We start from the raw sequence: 23,403 nt of genomic DNA on the forward strand, positions 1-23,403 counted from the left end.
GCTTTTATTAGTAGGGGGATCGAGTTTCGGAGCCACGAGGTCATGATGCAGCTGTACAAAACTCTGGTGAGGCCTCACCTTGAGTATTGCGTGCAGTTCTGGTCACCGCATTATAGGAAGGATGTGGAAGCTTTGGAAAGGGTGCAGAGGAGATTTACTAGGATGTTGCCTGGTATGGAGGGAAGGTCATACGAGGAAAGGCTGAGGGACTTGGGGTTGTTTTCGTTAGAGAGAAGGAGGAGGAGAGGTGACTCAATAGAGACATACAAGATAATCAGAGGGTTAGATAGAGTGGATAGTGAGAGTCTTTTTCCTCGGATGATGATGGCAAACACGAGGGGACATAGCTTTAAGTTGAGGGGTGAAAGATATAGGACAGATGTCAGAGGTAGTTTCTTTACGCAGAGAGTAGTAGGGGCGTGGAACGCCCTGCCTGCAACAGTAGTAGACTCGCCAACTTTAAGGGCATTTAAGTGGTCATTGGATAGACATATGGATAAAAATGGAATAGTGTAGGACAGATGGTCGGCGCAACATCGAGGGCCGAAGGGCCTGTCATGCGCTGTAATGTTCTAATGTTCTCAAGATAGATTAAGTGAGTGGGCAAAGACCTGGCAAACAGAGTATAATGTGGGAAAGTGTGAAATTGTCCACTTTGGCAGGAAGAATAAAGAAGAAGCATATTATCTAAATGGTGAGAGACTGTGGAGCTCTGAGATGCAGAGGGATCTGGGTGTCCTAGTGCATGAATCGCAAAAGGTTAGTATGCAGGTACAGCATGCAATTAGGAAAGCTAATAGAATGTTATCATTTATTGCAAGGGGAATTAAATACAAAAGTAGCGAGGTTATGCTTCAGCTATACAGGGCATTGGTGATACCACATCTGGAGTACTTTGTACAGTACTGGTCTCCTTATTTAAGGAAGGATGTAAATGCGTTGGAGGCAGTACAGAAAAGGTGTACTGGACTAATACTTGAAATGGGTGGGCTTTCTTACAAGGAAAGCTTGGACAGGCTAGGCTCATATCCGCTGGAATTTAGATGAGTAAGAGTAACAACATATAAGATCCTGAGGGGTCTTGACAGGGTGGATGTGGAAAGGATGTTTCACCTTGTGGGAGAAACTCAAACTAGGGGTCACTGTTTAAAAATAAGGGGTCGCCCATTTCAGACAGAGATGAGGAGAAATTTTTTCTGAGTGTCGTGAATCTTTGGAATTCTCTTCCTCAAAAGGCAGTGGAAGCAGAGTCTTTGAATATTTTTAAGGCCGAGGTAAATATATCCTTGATAAGCAAGGGGGTGGAAGGTTATCGGGGGTTGGTGGAAATGTGGAGTAATCAGTTCAGCCATGAACTTGTTGAATGGCGGAGCAGGCTCACGGGGTCGAGTAGCCTACTCCTCCTAATTCGTATGTTCGTATGTCATTATACAAGTATAAAATTAGTTTTCCAGGGCAAAGAGGTTGCTCAGCAGTAGTTCTGACTTCGTATGCTGTTAAAAACCCAGTTACATCTTATTAGCAAGGCATAACTTAACAGCAATATTACAGCGTAAAAGGGCAAGTTCTCGCCTATTTAGTCATTTTTAAAGATTGCTGTCAGCAGACACTTCCACAGTGTGCCCTGTGAAGGAGCAGGGAATCACTGACAACAACTTCTAGATTTCTGCTTTTAACTGCTCAAGTGTGTATGCTGAAAGTTGATGTTGGTTTCGCAAGGCAATAATGGCAAACACTGACAGCTTGGTGGTTATTATAACTGCAAAATCTGTCCCATTAATATGAGCTCGAAACTCGAAATGCATGATGTGTGAATGTATCCAAAAGGCACCCAAACTGTAATCATCCAGCTGACTTTTATCCAGTGATATCCCTAATATCCATTTTTCTATCTATTTTAAATCTGCTATAAGGCAATTTGTGGTAAGAAAGATGCGATATTTAGCAGACAATATAAGATTTAATATGTTTTTTTTTTGTTCATGGGATGTGGGCATGGCTCAGCCAGCATTTGTTGCCCATCCCTAATTGACCTTGAGAAGGTGGTGGTGAGCTGTCCTCTTGAACTACTGCAGTCCTTGGAGTGTAGGTACACCAAAAATGCTGTTAGGAAAGGAGTTCCAGGATTTTTGACCCTTTCCTATACTGCTTTTACTGCTTATGTACCTCCATTGCTATTAGTTTGATTTCACTAGGGAAAGGGGGAGTGTCTTTGAAATTATATAGCTTGGCTGCTATATGTAGAGGAATGTATGATGGCATTAAGAGAGCTTTTGGGCCAACCATCAAGAAGATCGCCCCCCCTCAAATCTAAATCAGGGGACACAATCACTGACCAACGCAAGCAAATGGACCGCTGGGTTGAGCACTACCTAGAACTGTACTCCAGGGAGAATGTTGTCACTGAGACCGCCCTCAATGCAGCCCAGCCTCTGCCAGTCATGGATGAGCTGGACGTACAGCCAACAAAATTGGAACTCAGTAATGCCATTGATTCTCTAGCCAGTGGAAAAGCCCCTGGGAAGGACGGCATTACCCCTGAAATAATTAAGAGTGCTAAGCCTGCTATACTCTCAGCACTCTACGAACTGCTTTGCCTGTGCTGGGATGAGGGAGCAGTACCACAGGACATGCGCGATGCCAATATCATCACCCTTTATCAAAACAAAGGTGACCGAGGTGACTGCAACAACTACCGTGGAATCTCCCTGCTCAGCATAGTGGGGAAGGTCTTCGCTCGAGGCGCTATAAACAGGCTCCAGAAGCTGGCCGAGCGTGTCTACCCCGAGGCACAGTGTGGCTTTCGAGCAGAGAGATCGCCCATTGACATGCTGTTCTCCCTTCGTCAGCTACAGGAGAAATGCCGCGAACGAGAAATGCCGCGAACAACAGATGCCCCTCTACGTTGCTTTCATTGATCTCACCAAAGCCTTTGACCTCGTCAGCAGACGTGGTCTCTTCAAACTACTAGAAAAGATCGGATGTCCACCAAAGCTACTAAGTATCATCACCTCATTCCATGACAATATTAAAGGCACAATTCAGCATAGCGGCGCCTCATCTGACCCCTTTCCTATCCTGAGTGGCGTGAAACAGGGCTGTGTTCTCGCACCGACACTGTTTGGGATTTTCTTCTCCCTGCTGCTCTCACATGCGTTCAAGTCTTCAGAAGAAGGAATTTTCCTCCACGCAAGATCAGGTGGCAGGTTGTTCAACCTTGCCCACCTAAGAGCGAAGACCACAGTACGGAAAGTCCTCATCAGGGAACTTCTCTTTGCTGACGATGCTGCATTAACATCCCACACTGAAGAGTGTCTGCAGAATCTCATCGACAGGTTTGCGGCTGCCTGCAACGAATTTGGCCTAACCATCAGCCTCAAGAAAACGAACATCATGGGACAGGACGTCAGTAATGCTCCATCCATCAATATCGGCGACCACGCTCTGGAAGTGGTTCAAGAGTTCACCTACCTAGGCTCAACTATCACCAGTAACCTGTCTCTCGATGCAGAAATCAACAAGCGCATGGGAAAGGCGTCAACTGCTATGTCCAGACTGGCCAAGAGAGTGTGGGAAAATGGCGCACTAACACGGAACACAAAAGTCCACGTGTATCATGCCTGTGTCCTCAGTACCTTGCTCTACGGCAGCGAGGCCTGGACAACATATGTCAGCCAAGAGCGACGTCTCAATTCATTCCATCTTCGCTGCCTCCGGAGAATCCTTGGCATCAGGTGGCAGGACCGTATCTCCAACACAGAAGTCCTCGAGGCGGCCAACATCACCAGCTTATACACCCTACTGAGTCAGCGGCGCTTGAGATAGATGGCTTGGCCATGTGAGCCGCATGGAAGATGGCAGGATCCCCAAGGACACATTGCACAGCGAGCTCGTCACTGGTATCAGACCCACCGGCCATCCACGTCTCCACTTTAAAGACGTCTGCAAACGCGACATGAAGTCCTGTGACATTGATCACAAGTCGTGGGAGTTGTTGCCAGCGATCGCAGGATCTGGCGGGCAGCCGTAAAGGCGGGGCTAAGGTGTGGCGAGTCGAAGAGACTTAGTAGTTGGCAGGAAAAAAGACAGAGGCGCAAGGGGGGAGCCAACTGCGAAACAGCCCTGACAACCAATTTTATCTGCAGCACTTGTGGAAGAGTCTGTCACTCTAGTATTGGCCTTTATAGCCACTCCAGGCGCTGCTCCACATACCACTGACCACCTCCAGGCGCTTACCCATTGTCTCTCGACACAAGGAGGCCAAAGAAGAAGGCTGCTAAGATGAGCTTTCATGTTTTACACTTTGTAGTAGCTTCTCAGAGTTTAAAAATGTTTAAAATGTAATTTATACAGGGAGAAATAAGTGTGTGTGGTATCAAAGGAAAGTAGCACTTTTTTAAAAAGTTTTTTTTGTCCCACCATCTGAAAGTATTTGTCGATCCCTCTAAGTGCCAATGTAAATCTGTACTGCACAAAATAGCAGTAACAGTCATTGGGAGAATAAGCATTCGTTTTATTATCGAGATAGGCTTTTCTTTAATGTCTCTGAAGAAAATTTCCCACTGGAGAAAAATCCCCAAAATCTTCCTTGTATTATCATTTTCAGTAGCTTTCATATTGAATGTGCTAATAACAGGAATTTAGTATGTTAACTTCAAAAAGTATTGATGGACTTCACATAGACTTCTCTAATGAATGGTTGCAGTATCCAGCTCTGAATGTTGGTTTTACTGAAAAGAAATAGAATACTGCTGTATGTTCATTTGTTCAAGCTAGTTTTTTATTTGTCAAACCATTATAATTTTATGCTTCTCTAATTGATGTGTCAAAGTGGATTATGAGCTACCGTAATTCTGTATTGAATAAGATCTATGGCTCTGGTAGAATTAACTGTTTGTAAAATTCTGCATGTCATTCCACGAATCCCTTCACCAGCTCACTCATCACTGGAAAAGAAAAGTTTTTTTTTTAATCTGAAGAATATAATTACTGTTTAAAGGCAATCGAAGTGGTGAGCATCTGGACACACTTATGGATAATTTGGGAAACAACCTCAAAACCAAATTAAAGCATTTCTTTCTCATACCTTAGGCAAAAAGTTAGATCTTGGATTTGGAATATTAACTGGCTGATGCAAAATAAAATGTGATTATGAAAATGGTAATTTATATCGATATTTAAAAATAGATCATGTAGAAATGTATGCATTATAGATGCTGAAGAAAATAGCGAGATTGATTAAATTATGTTTTCCCAACAGCTGGCCGCCTGAATATTGGATTTTAGATGTACTTCTTTACTGCTGGAGATTGAAACAGTTCTTCATACATCAAGAGTAAACCACATAGCCGGAGGTAAACCCTGCACAATAATGAGGCTTATTATTACATTACTCTTATTGATCTCTGTAATCTGTTTTTTGCTCCTTCTGTCACCTCTCAATGAATGGCTACAATTCTATAGCTGGAGCAGATAGTGTCCCCCAGACTTTGCGTCATCCCTGGAGGCATGGTCATCTACCCTACCAAGTTGTTATATCTGAATCTCTGCCATTTTTCTGCTTTCATACCAGTTGCCACATGCCATTAAGTAGATTTAAGTTGTGTAGCATGGTGGTACAGAGTGCCACTGACTATGCTCCAAGTCGTACCAGTGTTGAGTATTGTTTATTGTGTTGGAACTCTTAGTTTTAACAAGAACGTGGAAATGTGGCTGTGCAGCATTATATCAGTTTTCTGTTCTTTATTTTACTGCTACTAGGACCTTCTAGCAAATTTACATTATGGATTAGCAATATAAACTAGCAGAAATTGACAACTAAATCTCAATTATTTGCCGCATGGAAAATAAGATTTTATTTTGAAGGGGTGGGTGTATGTATCTAACCTACAGAGAGCAGCAAACTGCAGGAGTGTCTCAGGGAAGCATACATAGTTGAGACATCTTCAGCTGCTTCACCACTGACTTTCCCTCTGTCATAAGATCAGGAGTAGGACCAATGATTCCACAGTGTTATGCTGATGCGCAACTCCACCAATAATGAAGTACCCAATGCCAATTGACAGCAGGACCTGGATAACATCCAAGCTTGGTCTGTCAATTGGCAGCTAACATTTACACCCTAAGTGCCAAGTATTGACCATTGCTAACAAGAGAAAATCCAGCCATATTTCTTTTGACCCCCTACCCCATTACTCATTCACCCACTGTCAGCAATCCAGGTGTTACTATTAACCAAAACCTGAGAATGTACCACAGCAACTTGCCAAGAATACTTTGACAGCACCTCACGATCCTGCTAGCTCTACCACCAAGAAGAACAATGTCATGGAAGCACCATCACTTCCAACTATATAACACTCATTGTGAGAGCACGATAACCATAACAAGAAATACAACAGTTCATGGAGCAGGTTCACTACATCAGGACAATTGGGAGGAGCAATCAAAAGTGGCCTTGCCAAAGTTGGTACATCCAGAGAATAAATAAAAAAGAAACAAATGTATTGTTGAGACAAAGGTAAATTCAAAGTCTATCCACAAAGATAAAGTATTAGTAATACAAATTATGCACAAGCTTCATATTCTGGCATAGAGATGTTTCTTGCAAAATAAAAACTTGTAATTGCCAACTAGTAAAAGGGATATGGGCTGCAACTTCAACTTTTAAAGAGTAACCTCAGAAATAAAGCTAGCACTGTTCCTCAAAATGCCACAGAACCTTTTCAAGTGCATCATGTTAATGGCTCCACTATCTTCAACTACAGCAGTAGTTTTCAACATTTTCTTCAACCCACCTGCAATTCAGATCTTCATCTGTGAGCTGTTGTCAGATCATGTCCAAGGTTGGCACTATCTGACATGCCTAAAAAGGGGCAATATATTCATCCACCTGAGCAACCTTATTTGCCCAAATTGTCATTTTGTTACTTCAGATTCTCAATTGCAGCTTGCACGTGAATATGCACCTACTTGTATATAATACAATACGACCATACGAATTAGGAGCAGAAGCAAGCCATTCAGTCCGTCGAGCCTGATCCGCCATTCAATAAGATCATGGCTGATCTGTTTCTGTCTCGAATTCCACACTCCCATCTACCCCCGATAACCCTTGATTCCCTTGCCTAACTAGAATGTGAAGCTTGTGCATATTTTGTATTACTAATGCTTCATCTTTGTGGATAGACTTTGAATTTACCTTTGTCCCCCGCATTAAAAATATTCAATGACCCCACCTCCAGCACCACCTGAGACAGAGAATTCCGAAGTCGCACAACCCTCAGAGAAAAAATTTCTCCTCATCTCCGAAAAGAGCGAGCCCTAATTTTAAAACAGTGCCCCCTTGTTCTGGAATCACCAACAAGAGGAAACATCCTCTCCACATTCACCTTGTCAAGACCGTTCAGGATCTTATATACTTCAATCAAGTCTCCCCTCACTCTTCTAAACTCCAGTGAAAATAAGCCCAGTCTGTCCAACATTTCCTCACAAAACAACCTGCTCATTCCAGCTATCAATCTAGTTTAGGCGGCACAGTGTTGCAGTGGTTAGCACAGCAGCCTCAAAGCTCCAGTGGCCTGGGTTCAATTCTGGGTACTGCCTGTGCGGAGTTTGCAAGTTCTCCCTGTGATCGCGTGGGTTTTCGCCGGGTGCTCCGGTTTCCTCCCACAGCCAAAGACTTGCAGGTTGATAGGTAAATTGGCCATTATAAATTGCCCCTAGTATAGGTAGGTGGTAGGGGAATATAGGGAAGGTGGGGATGTGGTAGGAATATGGGATTAGTGTAGGATTAGTATAAATAGGTGGTTGATGGTCGGCACAGACTTGGTGGGCCGAAGGGCCTGTTTCAGTGCTGTATCTCTACTTAAATAAATAAACCTCCTCTGAACTGCCTCCAATACATTCACATACTTCCTTAAATAAGGAGACCAAAACTGCACGCAGTATTCAAGATGTGGTATCACCAATGCCCTGTATAACCGAAACATAACATTCTTACTTTTATTTTCAATTCCTCCCGTAATAAAGGACAGCATTCCATTAGCTTTCTTTATTACTTGCTGTACCTGCATACTAGCTTTTTGTATCTCATGCACTAGAACACCTAGATCCCTCTGCACCTCGGAATTCTGGAGTCATTCCTCCTTTACGAAATACTCTGCTTTTTATTCCTCCTGCCAAAGTGAACAACTTCACATTTTCCCACATTATACTCCATCTGCTAGATTTTTGCCCACTATATCAGACTATCTATATCGGTCTGCAAGCTCCTTATGTCCTTTTCACAACATACTTTCCTACCTATCTTTGTGTCATCTGCAAATTTAGCTCATGTGCCATCACTCCCCTCATCTAAGTTATTGATATAAATTGTAAAAAGTTGAGGCCCCAGCACAGACCCCTGCAGGACTCCACTCATCACATCCTGCTGATCAGAAAAGGACCCATTTATGCATACTCTCTGTTTTCTGCCAGCCAGCCAATCTTCTATCCATGCTAATATGTTACCCCCTACACCATGAGCTCCTACTTTGCGCAATAACCTTTTATGTGGCAACTTGTCAAATACCTTCTGGAAATTCAAGTACAGCACATCAACAGGCTCCCCTTTATCCACAGCGCATGTTACTCCTTCACAGAACTCCAATAAATTGGTTAAACGTGATTTCCCTTTCACAAAACCATGCTGACTATTCCTGATTACCTTGAGTTTTTCTAAGTGCCCAGCTATAGCCTCCTTAATGATCAATTCTAAAACACCTTCCCCGCGACAGGCGTCAAGCTAACTGGCCTATAGTTACCTGTTTTCTGCCTCCCCCCTTCTTGAATAGAGGCGTTATATAGCTTCTGGTGTGGCCTCGGGAGCTTGAAGACAATTTTCCAAAGATCAGAGGACGTTACTGCAGCAAAGTAGAAGCAGGTGGCCTGTTAATGGAGCTAGATACTGCAGTTAAATAAATAGGAGAATACTGCAAAGATTCAAATCATTGAGAGAGAGGTTGTGGAGTCCTAAGTTAATGCCATCGGTATTTTGTTTAAAAGTCAGTCTTCACAAACAAAGATCTGTAATGCTCTGTTAGTCTATAATGGAGTTTATGTCAAATTTTTTGGTTTATTGTCAATAAGAATTCTGTGGGAAGAGGAAATCAGGTGCACTTGATATATAGCAATTAATATTGATAACAAAAGAGGGTTGCCAAATTGCACAATGTGGGGAAGATGCCAATGTTTTTGGTATCGGGATGGGAATTTTTTACTAAAGAAGTTTATGGTTGTAATTTTACTTTGTATGTGGGGGATCAAGTTAGTTCCAATTGTTGTGAATTGATCATATGTTATAATGATGCCTACAGGGACACTACCATTTTACTCTTGAAACCACGACATTAGATACTGGGGTAGGAATTCGTTCGCGTACCACCACTTCTTGTTGAAGAACGCAGCATGGGCTGCGCAAGTAGCGGCCTACAGTGCTGCTTTCCCCTGGGGAATTTGGGTAAGTCTGCATAGTGCCGCTAGAAGAGGCACCACGCGAACAAGTTTCTCCCCTGCTATGTTTTAGCAGTGAAAAGTTGAGACATTCAGCATTGAAACCCCATAACACAGTACCACCTACAAATGTAACACATAACTCCTGTTAAATATTGTTGCTGAGTACCTGTTGCTTGCCATTTTAATTCACCACCCTGCTCTCATGCGCACATTTCTGTCCTTGACCTGCTGCAGTGTTTCAGTGAACACCAGCTCGGGGAACTGCACCTCATCTTCCGAATAGGCACTCTGTAGCCTTCTGGACTCAATATTGAGTTCAAAAATTTCAGAGCATCATTGGCTTTTTTAAAATTTTGTTTTATTTTTTAACCATGTACCTGTCTTAAACTTGTTTTTCACATTTGTGCTTTTGGACAGAACTGTTCATTATTCTGCCATTAACACTTTCTGGAATAATGCTTTGTCTTTCACTACAACTATTAGCACTCCCTTTGCCTTAGTTCCATGACATCTTTGTCATTAAATCTCTCCTGCCCTCTGCCCTATCACACACCTTCCCTTTTCTTCTTCTTCCTTTGCTCCTCCCTTTCATTTGCTCAAAACCTATTGCCTTTCTAACTTTTGCCAGTTCTGATGAAAGGTCACAGACCTGAAATGGTAACTCTGTTTCTCTCTCAGATGCTGCCAGACCTGCTGAGTATTTCTAGCACTTTCTGTTTTTATTATAGATTAAGCTTCTTGATTGTAGTCTGACCACTACCCCACTCTCAGGCAATGCCACTTCTCAGCCTGAGGCCCATCCTCTGCTTTAAATGTACCTGCATCCTTTACCTTTGTCACCCCATATACAAACATAAAAATTATTCAAAAGTGTAATACTGTGCAGATAGAATTATATTTAGCTGTATTCTATTTCCATGTGCATTGTGATATTCTATTAATGTTTCTTATGCTCAGTTATTTTGAAACATTTTGCGTATGCTAGAAGCAGATGAGTTGCACAGATGTATTTATGTTAAGCATATTATGTGCAGAGTTAGTTCTTTTTGTAGCTATGTAATGTGAGGAGCTCATTTATGTTAGTTACCTGCATTGTATGAGATACATACTGCTCAGGTTTAGAAAATCTCTTATCTGAGCAACGCCATGGGAAATACAATAGTATTGATGAATTGCTTTGCGTGTGAAGTGTTATTTTTGTCATTGTCTGCCTAAATGTTCTATCTTTTCCTTCATTTCAAAACCAGAGTAATTTTTGTTGAGGTTGTGATTTTTTTTTTTAAAGTGTGCTTTCTTCTCTTGCTCCTGGTTATCACCGCACCAATCCCAAGTAGACAGCTTGTGCCAGGTCTCTGGACTAGATGCTAGTCCATAATCAGCAGTACCATAGTGGCCTGGTATCTCTTCCTGTTCTCACCCAATATGCATGTTTCATTAGGGCACTGAGGCAAATTAAAGCATTCCTACCACTGCCCCATCTGAGATCAGCCAACTTATCGTGGCAATTGGATCTGGGATTTTCCTGATCTATAAAATTCATTTGGATAAATTTGTTGATCTATTCGGGGATGGGCTGAGAAGCTGAAGAGAGAGTTTGCAGGAATTGATCTAAGAGTAACATTCTGATGAGGTATTTCACACTGATGCATATCAACAATACAGAAAATACGTACATTTCACATTCATGACCGACTAATAAAGTTGTAATGAGTGTGAGCCATGTGTTCTCTATGGCAATGGACAGTCACACTGGGCATCTCTTGTGCATCCTCTGCTGGCTGATTAGAAGATGGACCATGACCCCGCCACCAAACATCAAGCCACTGTCTCCAGGGCTGTCACTGACCTCATCTCCTCTGAAGATCTTCCCTCTGCAGCTTCCCACTTCATAATCGCACAACCCCGTACTAGAAGCCCGCTTCTATCTTCTTCCCAAAATCCACAAACAGGAACTCCTGGTAGACCTACCATTTCAGCCTGTTCCTGCACCACTGAACTTATTTCTTCCTATCTTGACTCTCTTTTTCTCCCCTTGTCCAGTCTCTTTTCACCTACGTCCGTGACTCTTCTGATGCCCTACATCATTTTGACATTTCCAGTTTTCTGGCCCCAACCACCACCTCTTCACTATGGGTGTCCAATCTGTCTACACCTCCATCACCCACAATGACAGTCTGAGGGCTGTCCGCTTCTTCCTTGAACAGAAGCCCAAAGAGTCCCCATCCACCACCACCTTCCTCCACCTGGCTGAACTTGTTCTCACATTGAACAACTCCTTCAACTCCAGTCACTTCCTCCAAATAAAAGGTGTTACTATGGGTACCCACATGGGTCCTAGTTATGCTGGTCTTTTTGTGGGTATGTCGAACATTCCTTGTTCCAGTCCTACTCAGGCCCCTGTCGGATTTGATAAGGTAAGGGTGTTTTATACTCCCTTCTAAGGTGGGAACAGATTTGGCAGCACAAAGCTTGTTATGATTCGACTTTATTGAGATAAAGGTAAGGGCAAGTTTGTTAAGTTTTCAGATAAACCATAGTCACAAACTTAGGCAGCAATTAACAGTCTAACGCAGATACTATCCGTATTAGAAATTGTACGGTAGTGCGCACGACTCTTTGTCTTACAGCTTTTGGTCTTCAAGTTTTTTGTTCAGTCTCTCTCTCTCTCTCTCTCTCTCTCTCGTCTCTTGTTCAAAATTCTCTGCTACACAGCAGCAAGGACAGGACTTCTTTTATCCTGGCAGCTTTCCAATTAACCCTCCCCTCTCCCCATCGGTGACTAGTCTTCTATTAAAGGATGCCTTTCTTAACCAACTAAGGATTATTTTGTGATGGTTGCTAACCTTTCAGATTTGTGCAAGTGGTACCCCTTTGTGTTGACTACTTTATCTCAATGCTTTTCTATTTCGAGGATGCGTTTCTCACTACAAGGCAAATCTACGCAGAAGCTGTTTACACTGTCTGCTCTCAAGGTCTCACCTTTTTGCTGCAAGTAAGCATTTTAAAACTTGACTATCTCCCAGAATCCCTCTGCCTTGACATCTTGTCCATACAGTGCCCTATTTCCTAGGTTTTTTCACTCTACCATACTACAAAGAAAGGTTCTAATAAAAGTACATGTTAGTTTATGATAATTAGTTAGTTGTTAGTTTATAATAACTGGATTTTAACAATAAGTATTCTGGTTAGTAACGTTTAGTCACCTAATAATCTTACACCCTTCCTCCAACTCTTTTTCCAGTACATTGATGACTGTATCGATGCTGTTTCCTGCTCTCAGTCCAAAGTGGAAAACTTCTTCAACTTCACTTCCAAATTCCATGCTTCTCTCACCTTTACATGGTCCATCTCCGACACTTCCCTTCCCTTCCCTTCCCTTCCCTGACTTCTCTGTCTCCATTCTAGGGGATAGGCTGTCTACTAATATTCATTATAAGCCAACCGACACCCACAGCTGCCTCAACTACACTTCTTCACACCCTGCCCCCTGTAAGGACTCCATTCCATTCTTAACCAACTAAGGATCATTTTGTGATGGTTGCTAACCTTTCGGATTTGCGCAACTGGTACTCTGTCTCCGCCACATCTGTTCTGATGATGCAACCATCCAAACAGCACTCCTGATATGTCTTCCTTTTTCCTCAACCGAGGATTCCCCCGCCCCCCCCCCCCCCCCCACTGTGGTTGACAGGGCTCTCGACCTTGTGTGACCCATTTCCCGCACTTCTGCTCTCATCCCTTCTCCTCCTTCCCAGAATCGCAATAGGGTTCTCCTTGTCCTCGCTTTACCCCCACCAACCTCCACATCCAAAGGATCATCCTCCACCATTTCCGCCACCTCCAGCATGATTCCACCACCAAATACATCTTCCCTCCCCTCCTCTCCCCTATCAGCATTCTGAAGGGACCATTCTCTCTGCGACACGCTGGTCCACTCCCCCATCACCCCCGACACCTCGTCCCCTTCCCAAGGCAACTTCCCATGCAATCACAGGAGGTGTAACACCTGCCCTTTTACCTCTTCTCTCCTCACCATCTAAGGTCCCAAACATGCCTTCCATGTGAAGCAGCAATTTATTTGCACCTTTTTCAATTTAGTATACTGTATTCGCTGCTCACAATGTGGTCTCCTCTACATTGGGACGACCAAACACAGATTGGGCGATCACTTTGTGGAACACCTCCACTCAGTCCGCAAGCAAGACCCTGAGCTTCCAGTTGCTTGTCATTTTAATTCACCACCTTGTGCTCATTTCCACATTTCTGTCCTTGGCATGTTGCAGTGAAGCTCAACGCAAGCTCGAGAAATAGCACCTCATCTTCCAATTAGGCACTTTATGCCCTCTGGACTCGACATTGACTTCCAACAATTTCAGACCATGACCCCCATTTTGATTGTGTTTTTTTTAGCCATGCACTGGTCTTAAACTTGTTTTTCATATTTTTTTTTTCAGACAGAGCTGTTCATTATTCTGCCACTAACACTCTCTCTGGACAAATGCTTTGTCTTTTACTATTATTACCACTCCCTTTTCCTTTTGTTCTATTTTATCTTTGTCATTTAATCTCTCCCGGCCTCCGCCCTATCACAGACTTTCCCTTTTGTTGTTCTTCCCCCACCTACCAAAGCAAATTCACATGTAAAATCATCTGACTCAACAGTACCGCTCTCGCCATGAAAATCTTCGAACAATTTTTAACCAAATGATTGTGTTTGCTGCTTCACTGCTGAAAGATTTCTGGATGTTTTGATGACATTATTAGTGCATCAACACCAACAGTATGAAATATGCACACAAGGTTATTCATTTGTTGGCATTGCACTTTTTTTATATTGCATTAGTGCGTTCAAAGCAGTAAAGTCAATGATACACCAGCAGATCTCAATTAATATGCATTGTAGGTGGCCAGTAATAAGAGGGTGCTGAATATGTCCATGTACTTGTACAAATACTTAGCAGTGACAGATGGATGATGGCCTCTGAATAAATAGCTTGGATTTTGCGGTCAGCGACAAAAGTGACGGTGCTTCCAGCTGATCTTGAAGAAAGCTGCCCACAATGATCTAGCGATCCCTGTGGCATGGATTTCACCTTTCCCAATGTTAATTTTATTCTGGAACTAACTGTAGGGGATCTCTACAACAAGCAGGCTAAGCAGTCAAACACGTAGAAAAGTTCTCAGATAGCAAACCAGGAAGTAACTAGCAAGTTTAATCATTCACTTTTTATGACTGAAGAAAGCAACATAAAGATTGAAACATACACGTGATTAAATTATGAACTGACATATCTTAAACAAACATTTCTTTAAAAAGTATTAATTTAAAAATCTATGGAATTTTTTTTATCTTGGAATGTATGTATTTGATATTCCACAAATATTAATTTAGTGTTACAGGGTCAGAGAGTTATTCAGCAGTAATTATGACATAGTATTCCATTAAAAGAAAGTTACAGCTCATTTGACAGGACGTAGTTCTTTCAAGGATATTTACAGCGGGACTAATAGTGTAGAAATCCGGCACGAACACCTTGGACTGAACGGCCTCCTTCTGTGCCATAGTTTTTCTCTGATTCTAGAGAGTGGAAGTTCACTTCAAATCAATGATTTATAATTTATTTCCATCTGCAAGGACTTCACACCATGTAGAGAAGCAGGGAATCACCGACAGCAACATCTGGATTCCTGCATGAAACTGCACATGTGCGGACACCAGAATCACAGAATTGTTACAGCGCAAATGGAGGCCATTCGGCCCATCGTGTCTGCATCAGCTCTCCTAATGAGCATTACACTTAGTGCCACTCCCCTGCCTTCTCCCCATAACCCTACACATTCTTCTTTTTCATATAACAGTCTAATTCCCTTTTAAATGCTTCAATTGAACCTGCCTCCACCACATTCTCAGGTAGTGCATTCCAGATCTTAACCACTTGCTGCGTGAAAATGTATTTCCCCTGTTGCTTTTGCTTCTTTTATCAATTACTTTATATCTGTGCCCTCTCATTCCCGATCCTTGCACGAGTGGGAACAGATTCTCCCTTTCTACTCTGTCCAGACCCCTCATGATTTTGAATACCTCTATCAAATGTCTTCTCAGCTCTGTCTTCTCCAAGGAAAACAATCCCAACTTCTCCAATCTATCTTCATAAATGAAGTTCCTCATCCCTGGAACCATTCTCGTGAATCTTTTCTGCACCCTCTCTAACCAAGTTGCTGTAAGTTTCACAAGAGTAAAATGGCAGTGAATGTTGACAGTTCAGCGGTCATTACAACAGCAAAATCCGGGCCATTATCTTCCGACAATGGCAGTGTTGGGATTAGATATTTAGAAGTGATTCTAGAGAGGTGTTTTCACCATGGACAGTTGTGAATCAGCCACCAAAGCATCCCAACCTTCTCCAAAATAGTTTATTATGATTCGATATCTTCCATGTTTTGATTTAAAGCATAAATTAATGGCATTGGGTGCCACACGTTTAGTCTACCATCATGTCAACTCTTTGAGCATCAGAGATCACCCAGCACCAGATAAACATTGAATTCCCCGCACCTGCCCCTCCCCCCAATTACTACCTTTTTTTCTGCACATCCCAGCTGTATTCAGTTTACTGTCTTGAAAGCCCACCTGTAGGTAATCCATTGGCTGACTTCTACAGGGCATTATTATAGCATGGGAACTTGTCTACAGAAGTTATACTAAGGCAATGCTGTCATCTGACTACATATCCAGAATTCAGTTTTGGTCACTGCCAACATGAACTTGTTGGGCCAAATGGTCTGTTTCTGTGCTGTTGTATATTCTATGTAAAGAAATATTTACATTAAAAGAACGGAGTAACAAGACTGATTCCATGTGTAAAGGGAATGTACCAAAAAGAGAAGCAAGAAAAGCTTAAGCATTACTGTCTAGAAAGAGGGGATGCACTGTATCTAATAAAAGGTTACTTCAAAGTAGAACCTGGAGCAATGAATAATATTGTCTAAACTTACTTTCCAGATACTAGAAAAAAACCTTTTTCTCAATGAAATATTTGTAATCTATGAAGCAAGGTAATCACAGCAGAAATACTAGGGTTTAATGTTTTAGACAGGTAATTCTTGATGAGTCAAAAGAACTTTTCTCATCCCTAATTTTCTCATACTCGTGCTCTTTCTAGCAGAGGATGCTGGATAGGGTTTGATAAGGTTCCCCATGGTAGGCTATTTCAGAAAATATGGAAGTATGGGGTTGAAGGTGATTTAGAGCTTTGGATCAGAAATTGGCTAGCTGAAAGAAGACAGAGGGTGGTTGTTGATGGCAAATGTTCATCCTGGAGTTTAGTTACTAGTGGCGTACCGCAAGGATCTGTTTTGGGACCACTGCTGTTTGTCATTTTTATAAATGACCTGGAAGAGGGTGTAGAAGGGTGGGTTAGTAAATTTGCGGATGACACTAAGGTCGGTGGAGCTGTGGATAGTGCCGAAGGATGTTGTAGGTTACAGAGGGACATAGATAGGCTGCAGAGCTGGGCTGAGAGATGGCAAATGGAGTTTAATGCAGAAAAGTGTGAGGTGATTCACTTTGGAAGGAGTAACAGGAATGCAGAGTACTGGGCTAATGGGAAGATTCTTGGTAGTGTAGATGAACAGAGAGATCTTGGTGTCCAGGTGCATAAATCCCTGAAGGTTGCTACCCAGGTTAATAGGGCTGTTAAGAAGGCATATGGTGTGTTAGCTTTTATTAGTAGGAGGATCGAGTTTCGGAGCCACGAGGTCATGCTGCAGCTGTACAAAACTCTGGTGAGACTGCACCTGGAGTATTGCGTGCAGTTCTGGTCACCGCATTATAGGAAGGATGTGGAAGCTATGGAAAGGGTGCAGAGGAGATTTACTAGGATGTTGCCTGGTATGGAGGGAAGGTCTTACGAGGAAAGGCTGAGGGACTTGAGGTTGTTTTCGTTGGAGAGAAGGAGGAGGAGAGGTGACTTAATAGAGACATATAAGATAATCAGAGGGTTAGATAGGGTGGATAGTGAGAGCCTTTTTCCTCGGATGGTGATGGCAAACACGAGGGGACATAGCTTTAAGTTGAGGGGTGATAGATATAGGACAGATGTTAGAGGTAGTTTCTTTACTCAGAGAGTAGTAGGGGCGTGGAACGCCCTGCCTGCAACAGTAGTAGACTCGCCAACTTTAAGGGCATTTAAGTGGTCATTGGATAGACATATGGATGAAAATGGAATAGTGTAGGTCAGATGGTTTCACAGGTCGGTGCAACATCGAGGGCCGAAGGGCCTGTACTGCGCTGTAATGTTCTAATTCTAAAAAAAAAATTCTAATTCTAATAGTTGCCAAGTACAGAAACCCCTGCATCATTTTCCCCTCCCTATTTCAGGTGTTGAAACTAGCAAGAGGAATCCTTGGAAGTATGTCAGTTTCACACTATTGAGAGCAGTTGTGTTGCACATGAGCATTATTCAATAGTGAAGGGGGAAGGGGTAAAATAATCATTATTTACAGGTACTTGTACATAAAACTGTAGCAGCAGATTGCCCTGAGGCATTCCAATTGCTGGCATAATTTTCTAACTCAACTTAAGTAAGCAGCCCCGTGTATACCTATTTAAGCTGAGCTGGACAATGCACTGCTTCTCTGTCCTGTTTGACTGTTTGCTCCAGAGCAGAGATTTGAATCCCATATCCTTTTCATCACTAAGATGGCATCGTTCCACACCACAACATTTCCTATTTTGTCTCTCATCTCCACTGCTGCTGAAACTCATTCGTGCTTTTGCTAGCTCAAGACTCATCTTCCTGAACACACTCCTCATCGACCTCCAGAAATCCTCCTTACACAAACGTCAAAACTTTGGCACCTGTCCCACACTATTCCTACTTGCTCATCAATCCTATTCTCCTTGATGGCTATTTGTGCCCTGTCCGCAGACTCTGGCATTCCTCACTTGGTGGCAAAGCTTTTAACTATCTGGGTCCTGCCTTCTGGAACTACAATCCTCTTCAACCACTACCCCCACCAACATCCTTTTCACCTTGTTACTTCCCTCCCTGCCTTTAAAGCCTGCTCAAATACCTTTTTTGACTACATTTTTGGTGATATCTTCTGTCACCACGTGTATTTCATATGGAAAACGCCTTGAGAAGTTTTAATACTTTATAGGCTCTCTGTGGATACACATTGGGAAACCCCGTAAATGTGATTTATCCCTTGAAAAATAAGGTAAGGAAACTGCCAGAGATCTGTTAATTGCATATCATTCCCTTCCTTGTCCTTAAACTAAAGATCCCCTTTAACTATTTCTGTCCATTTAATCATGGCTCACACCCAAAAAAAAATCATTGTATTTTCCACAGTAATGCTGTTCCAAATCACTGTTTTGATTTTCACACTGTTAGTTGTTTTCATCTTGCCACAAGGTGTCACTATTCATCATTTGATTAATCCTTTTGTGTTTGGTTTAAAGCTTATAAACGTTGGATTGGAAGAGGCAGTTACTCCTTTTGTTCTGAAATCCACCAAAGTATATTAATTGTTGGTGAATCCTGCAGCTGCTGGTCATTCTGTTGTATTACTACCACGCATAAAGTATTTCCTTAACTAACTCAGTGTAGTATCTCGTGTACAAGAAGTGTGAAGATGAAATAATTATGGACAAAAACTGAATGAGTGTTATAAGCAATGCCAGTGTTTCAATTGTAAGATTTAGGATTGAATGAAATGAAAATGCAGTAGTGTGACCCATATCCTCTTTCTTTCTAAATCCAAAAAACAAACAACAAAAAATCCAAGAAATAACACTTCCTCCTTTTGAAGGAGGTGTTACACGTACAAGTGCAATGATGAAAAAATATAGACAAAGATTGAATAGTTATAAAAACTGTCTTTTTTTTTAAATGGACCTTTCAAAACATGAATAATGTGCTCCAAAATGGCCACCAAAGGAAAAAGGACTTAGCTGTTGTATGTTCAAACTGTCTGACAGGGACAAAGGAAAATCTTCAAAGCTAAGTGGTGTCAGTTGCATCCATCCTACACCCTTCCTAAAATATTCCAGAATTGAATGGGTTCTCCTGAAACAAAGAAGGTCTGAAGTAGCCACGTCCTGGGCCATTGTGTGATCACCCTCGGGGAGAGACCAAAGTGTCTCCTCCAGGAGGTGAGATCTAACACATTCTTACCTTAAAGGCAGCCTAGAGAGAGGAAGAGAGATACCCAGAAACCAGCATCGAAGAAGCTTGTTTCCAGCAATCCAGAAGGGATGCACCCTGCTGTTGAATTCTACATCTACACTGTATGAAAGTGATTCTGTTTTTTGTTAAAAATATTTTTAAAGGGATTTATAGTTAAACTGAATAAATGTTGGACCAGGTTTTATTTAAGAGGAAGCCATCAAGGGGGCACTGAAGGAGCCGGATTGGCAACAATGTTATTGGTTGTCACATGATTCAAGTTAAAGATAGAATAGAAACCCTGGTAACAGGGACAGAGAAGTGACAAGTGTTCCCTTGATTGGACAAGCCCAGTAGTAGCAGAGAGCACCTGGGAGTGCAGAAAAACTGCCAAGATTTTTGGTTGTCAGTCAGTGCAAGATTTTTGGTTGTCAGTCAGTGTGTGTGTGTATTTTACCTTATGGAGTGAGCAGCAGAAAAAGTCAAGTCTGTTAAGAATAAAAAGCAAAACTGTAAAGACCCTGAGAAGTCCACTGGATCAATTCATCTTGTTTCCTGTATTTGAAGAAAGCCTGCTAAAAGTAATTTTCAATGCTGCCTGCAAAGAACTGTTCTAAAGATCTTAGTGACCTGTCTATGTGCACTCAGAAGTTAGACTGTATGCCAGTTTTGGAACAACATATCTCATCTGCTGTTTTCCTCAAAAACAAGCAAGTAATCAACTCAAGTGCTTTTTGTCAGTACCAGAGCTCTGATTCAAAAATCTTTGTTTTTTTCGGTTAACCAGCGTATGTATGTGTGTGTACATGAGTTTGAGATGCTAAGGTAAAAAAGGGGTCTTTAGAATTTAATGTTGTGACTTTGAAAATTTTGATCTGTGTGTTTTATTTCATTACTAGTTAAGACCATTTTTATAATAAACTGATAATTTTGTTGTTCATTAAAGAAACCTGGTTAGTGTGTTTTATTCTGGGAAAAATAGAGTATATGATTGCAATAAAAGCAAAATACTGCAGATGCTGGAAATCTGAAATGAAAACAGAAAGTGTTGGAAATACTTTCTGATTTCTGATGAAAGGTCACAGACCTGAAACGTTAACTCCGTTTCTCTCTCCACAGATGCTGCCTGACCCGCTGAATATTTCCAGCACTTTCTGTTTTTATTTCAGAGTATATGATTGCTTATATTAGTAAGTGCGAAAATTTTATATATATGTTGTGACCTGTGGAGAAGTGGGACTGAATTAACAGTGCACTCCTCCCACCTTGATTGTTGCATACTTAATTGGGGGCTCATCTGTCGGGATAAACCCAACACCGATGATGTACAATTGTAAGTGGGGTAATAATTGGAAAAGGGAAAAAAGAACCAGGTTTCTTGTGCAATAGAGTAAAGTTTACATCACTGGAATGTCCTTAACAGTTGCTGCGACTTTTCTGGGGAAGGAGGATGTATCCCTGAGTGATTTGAGAAACTTAACCAAGGTTAAACTAAAGGGTTTGGCAGAAGTGTAGGTGTTAGACTTAAAATCAGGCGTTAAGCAAGCAAACATAATTGAAGGAATAGCACACCATTTGAAATTGGAAGAAGAAAGCAAACCAGAGGGTAGTGCAGTTGAATTGGCTAAAATTCAGTTACAGATGAAGCAGCTTGAACTTGACAAAGAAAAAGCAATAGAATTGGAAAAAATTAAGCTTGAATTTCAAAGAGAAAGTGAAAGAGAAGGAAGGGAATTCCAATTTAAAAAGATGGAATTAAATCAAAGGATTGGTCCCAACTCCAGTGAAAATTTTGGTGGGGAAAGATCTGACTCCAGTTCAGGACCTAGTGGAGAGCTGTGTAAAATTGTGCAAGCCCTCCCTAAAGTTGAGGAAAGAGACGTAGAGGCATTTTTCATTGCTTTTGAAAAGATAGCCAAACAGATGAAGTGGCCAAAGGAAAGCTGATCCCTGCTTATGCAAAGCAGGTTGATGGGCAGAGCTCATGAAGTTTATACCAGGCTTTCTGAAGAGGCTTCTGCAGATTATGAGATAACATAAAAGGCTATTCTCGCTGCGTATGAGTTAGTCCCTGAAGCTTACCAACAGAAATCCCGGAACCTCCAGAGATTGTCTGGGCAGATTTATATAGAATTTGAGAGGGTAAAGCAAATTAATTTTGATCGTTGGATATGGGCACTAAAGATAGAGGCCACCTATGAGAACCTTAGGGAACTAAATTTCCTGGAAGAATTTGAAAACTCACTCCCTCTGTTAGTAAGAACCCATGTACAGAACTAGAAAGTTTCAAAGGCCACACAGGCAGCAGAAATTGCTGATGGTTATGATTATGAGCTTGTGTTTAAGCCCTAACCCTTTGTCCGTCAGCCCCACAAACCCAAGAAGGAAAGAATGTGGGAGAGTGAAAGGAAGGCAAGTAGCTGGGGACAAGAAGGGATAGCTTGGAATACCCAAAGATCTCCTCCTCAGGCCAGAAAGGAAGGTTCTGAGAGTGGAAGTGAGGTCCGCAAGCCTAATGTTACTATTGTCAGAAGGTGGGACATCTTCGAGCAGAATGCTAGAAGTTGTGGGGTAAACCCATGGGACTTATTGGGGTGCACACAGCAAATGCAGATAAAAGGGCCCTGGCCGAGAGTACAGCAGATCATACTGTAGCTCTGACTACAGCTGTAAGGCCAAGTACAAAAACCACTGAGAGTGCAGGGATTGTGAATAAGATACCTGAGGTTATCTTAGGTAGGGAAGATAGGGAATTCTTGTCAAAAGGAAAAGTAGCTCCTTATCCCTCAAGTGAAGCAGGTAAACCTATAGTTATACTTAGGGATACAGGAGCCACCCAAACTCTTTTACTGGGGAAAGGCATAACATTTCCACCAGCGAGCGCACTGAACACTAAGATTTTAGTGAATGGTATTGGTGGGGTGTATATACCCATACCTTTGTATTGGGTGCACCTAGAGTTTGACCTAATGTCTGGAACGGTAACTAGTAGGAGTTGTCCATAGCTTGCCAGTAGACGGAGTTGACCTACTCCTGGGCAATGATTTGGCCAGAACAAAAGTAGTAGTTTCACCAGTTGTCACGGAAAGATCAAGGGAAGTTCAAGAGACAGAGCAGTTACAGTAAAAGGTTCCAGGAATTTTTCCTTCTTGTGTACTATCCCGAGCAATGGCTAAATAAGTACCATTGTCGGAGGTAAAATTGACATCACTGTCAGCCAAATATCCGAAACTTTCTTTGGGGATTTGGGTGATCCAAAGGAAGTGTTTAATAAATCTTCTCTGATCACGGCTCAGCAAGCTGATGCAGAGTTAAATAAAGTGACACAATCAGCTCTGACAGAAGCTGAGACAAAAGGAGTTCCAGAAGGATATTATATTAAAGATGGGGTTCTGATAAGGAAGTGGAGACCACCTCACAGACCTGCGGACAAAGAATGCATGGTTGTTCATCAGATAGTGGTACGGCCAAAGTATCACCGGGAACTATTAAGGATAGCGCATGAAATTCCTGTAATGGGACCTGTGGGGATCCGGAAGACCAATTCACTTATAAGTCAACATTATTACTGGCCAGGTCTTTCTGAGGACGTGGTGCAGTTTTGTAAAACGTGCCATATGTGCCAGATTGTGGGGCGGCGCAGTGGTTAGCACCGCAGCCTCACAGCTCCAGGGACCCGGGTTCAATTCTGGGTACTGCCTGTGTGGAGTTTGCAAGTTCTCTCTGTGACCACGTG

The 23,403-nt window shown here is 42.2% G+C and overlaps 1 protein-coding gene across 10 annotated transcripts in view; it reads left to right on the forward strand.

Moving 5' to 3' along the window:
• The window catches only part of thrb (thyroid hormone receptor beta), a 308,544-nt gene that overhangs the window by 139,718 nt on the left and 145,423 nt on the right, over positions 1-23,403 (forward strand). For 9 of the 10 annotated variants that reach the window (XM_068060006.1, XM_068060014.1, XM_068060036.1 and 6 more), the window contains 2 exons: positions 5,261-5,354; positions 9,357-9,499. The gene's annotated coding sequence lies outside the window, so the exon portion shown is untranslated. The remainder of the gene's footprint in view (positions 1-5,260; positions 5,355-9,356; positions 9,500-23,403) is intronic. The other variant, XM_068060025.1, reaches the window with a different exon arrangement.

Source organism: Heterodontus francisci, chromosome 2 (genome assembly GCF_036365525.1).
Source record: "Heterodontus francisci isolate sHetFra1 chromosome 2, sHetFra1.hap1, whole genome shotgun sequence".
Lineage (NCBI taxonomy): Eukaryota > Metazoa > Chordata > Chondrichthyes > Heterodontiformes > Heterodontidae > Heterodontus > Heterodontus francisci.